This window comes from Pteropus alecto, unplaced genomic scaffold (genome assembly GCF_000325575.1).
Source record: "Pteropus alecto unplaced genomic scaffold, ASM32557v1 scaffold90, whole genome shotgun sequence".
NCBI lineage: Eukaryota > Metazoa > Chordata > Mammalia > Chiroptera > Pteropodidae > Pteropus > Pteropus alecto.
This window is the reverse complement of record NW_006429894.1, coordinates 1801741-1804790: the sequence shown is the minus strand read 5'-3', so window position 1 is coordinate 1804790 and position 3050 is coordinate 1801741. Positions and strand designations below refer to the sequence as shown.

The 3050-nt window shown below is 56.7% G+C and overlaps 1 protein-coding gene across 1 annotated transcript in view; it reads left to right on the top strand.

Annotated features, from left to right (window-relative positions):
- The window catches only part of LHX9 (LIM homeobox 9), a 16638-nt gene that overhangs the window by 751 nt on the left and 12837 nt on the right, over positions 1-3050 (top strand). The window lies entirely within an intron of this gene.

The window sequence follows — 3050 nt, the reverse complement described above, 5'->3', positions numbered from 1 at the left end:
GAAGAGCGTTTGTCGCCGAGGCAGGGCTTCGCTGCCAAGCGGCTTCACCCACACTGCTTTTGTTCACTCCAAGCCCCGCGCGGCCATTTCTGCGGACGCGGTGCGGGGCAAGTCTCCTTATTCCTGGGGCAGATTTCAGAAGCGCGCTGGCCTGGACTTGGCGGCCGCCCCCTTGGAGAAGAACCTGGGCCTTGGAGGTCAGGGGTGTGAAAGGCGCGGGCGGCCGACGGAGGCTTTGCGGGCGCGGGGCGGGGGCGTGGCCAAGTGCGCACGGAGCCGGTTGACTATGAAGTGTTTCCCTTTTAAAATTATTTCCTATCTTTTTTTCCCATGACCCCTGGCCCATCCCGTCCCGAGCGAGGCCCTCTGAGCCGGGCTGAATCAGAGGCGCGCCCGCGCGGCAGCGCCCAGTCTGGACCTTCCGCCCTCGCTGGTGAGGAAGGTTGGCACCTACGGATGCCTCTGTCCACCTACTGGAGAAAGGCCCAGCGCCTGCCCGCCATCCGCTCCCCCGCGCAGCCGTGCGCCCAGGGCTGGCGGGCGCCGCGCTCCGTGCGCGGTTCCCACCCCTGGACGACACCGACTCCCCAGGCACGGCCTACGACAGTGCCCCAAGCCGGACCCCGCTCCGAGGGCTGCCCCTTCCAGACCAAGTGGGCTCCTCAACCAGCTTACCAGGATCAGGGGATAAGGTGACCTCTGCTCTGTTAAGGGCAACCCCGGGGACACAGGACCTTGGCTTCCAAAATTCAGATCTAAAGTGATTCCGAGCCATTTATGCGCTCCAGAGACGCCCGTCCGGGTTATTTTCCTCTCTGGACCCTAGAGCCCCCCCCGCAGCCCGCACTCCTTTCCTTCGCCTCCCCTGGGGGAGTTCGGACCCCTCGCCCTGGTGGGGAGTCCAGCACCTCGAGCCCTCGGTCCAGCTCCCGTGTCCCCAGAGTCCAGCCGCCTTCCTGAGAGCGACAACGGTAGAGATCGGGTGGCGGGCAGAGCCGAAAGAGGAGCGGCGTGCATGTGCCAGGCTCGCTTGACGAGCGGCCAGCGCCTGGCCCATGGCTCCGCATTCAGAGGGCTGGCTCCGGACCGGATTCCGGCTGCGGGCTGGACTGACAGACCACGTTTTTGGGGCACTGGAGGGTCACCTTGCGGCCTGGGCCCAGCCCCTCCTAGTGAGAGGTCAAAGACAGCAGAGCCACCGAGAACTCTCTGTGAAGAGCTGACTGTCCTCTGAGAGGGAGAGGGGGCGAGGAGGGCCCTCTGGGTAATTTTCTGGGGGCTCCAAGACACCAAATTGAGGACACTCCAGGTCACACAGCCAGTTCTTGGAGCACCCTCTCCAGCCCCATCTTCCTCTAAGGAGCTGTAGGAGGAGGCTGGGCTGCAGGTTTGCAGAACTAACGAGGACCTCCCAGACTCCAGCAGCCTCCGGACTCACCCCTCGCCTTCTGCAAACTTCCTGCACTGGTGGACGAGGAGCCCGCAGTTCCTTCTTCACGGACGTAGCGAATCCCACTGGGTGCAGGAACCTATAACTCAACTTTTATAAGAAAAAGCAGGCGTAGCCGGGACCCAGCCCAGAAGCTGATTGCAGAAGGTGCCCTGCCCGGCCAGGATCCGAAGGATGACTAACAAATATGGTGGAGCAGAGGAATGGATGAGTGAACGAATGAGTGAATGAATGAGTGAGTCCGGGAACGCAGGGCTGCCCTGGAGGCTTTTCACTGCGTTTTGGCTTTTTCTTGGAGTTGTTAAACTCCCACTTCATGGAATCTCCAGACTTCCCTCTTCAAGGAGAGCGTGTTCTTGGGTTCTTTGTTGATTTGTTCAGCAACTCCCCCCTCCCCCCCACTCCATCCGACAACAGCCAAACTGAGTTCCAAACCGCCACTGGGGAGGGGACAAGAGTTTAGCCCAGAAACTAGAGAAAGCGTGTCTCTGGATTGAGGTTCCATCTTCCCTTTTCCCTGGAGCCTCCTTGGGTCAGCTGACTGGTGTTCCTCCCGGGGACCCCTCCTCCTCCCCTCCTCCCCCGGCTCTGAGTCCTTTGAGCCGCTGACCTGTGGGAGGGAGGCATTCTGCCCCTTTGGGAGAGGACTCGCACGCAGTCCCTGAAAGGGTGGCCGCCCCGGCCCCTCCCGGGGGCCCTTCGCTAGTGCACGTGTGTTTGCAAAGCCCTCTGACTTCTGTCCAAAAGGGCTAATCACATTTGCTTGCAGTGAACAGCAGCCCTGCTGTCCCGTAGGCTGCCACAGTGGGAGAGGAGGTCTTCGGCTTGGTTCCCTCGATTGGCTTCATTTTTGTGTGAAGTTGTGTTTCACGAGCTGCATTCTGGCAACCGGAGGACTGCCACAGCGTCCAGTCTGCAAATGACATTATTTTTTGACCCCGAGAAAAGAGCAAGGGGAAGCATGGAGTCTTGGGTTTCACGGAAGAGCCGAATCCAGCGGCTTCAGAAAATGATGCTTTGGGACAGGAAGTCAATCGGCGGCCCCGTCCCTCCCTCCAGTCTTGCCTGCCTTCCTTCCTCCTTCTGCCTCTCATTTCCTTCCTTTCTCTCCTCTCCATCCCTGGTCTTGCTTCTCTCTTCCTTCTCTCCTTCCTTCCTTCCCTCCCTCCCTCTCTCCCTCCCTCCCTCCTTCCCTCCTTCCTTCCTTCCTTCCCTCCTTCCCTCCTCCCTCCCCCCTTTCTCTCTCTCAACCTCCTTCCTTTCCTTCTCTTCCCTTTTTAATTTATTTTTTTATTTTTATTTTTTGAAAATATTTTTTGAACTTCTTCCTTGTGTCAGATGCAAGGAATTCATCAATAAATAAGGCAGAGATGCTTTAAGCTTCTTAGATTCAGGTAGGAAGGATACAAATCTGGTAATATGAAAATAAGAAAAAAATGAAAAATATGTATATACAGTAATAAGTAACATAAATTTGAGTCATAATGTGTTATAAAAATCAATATAACATGAACTGTTTGCTGTGATGGGACACCAAGAAGAAATTTTAGATAGGGAATTCAGAAATACCTATTTTAATAGGTAACAGATTAATCCATTA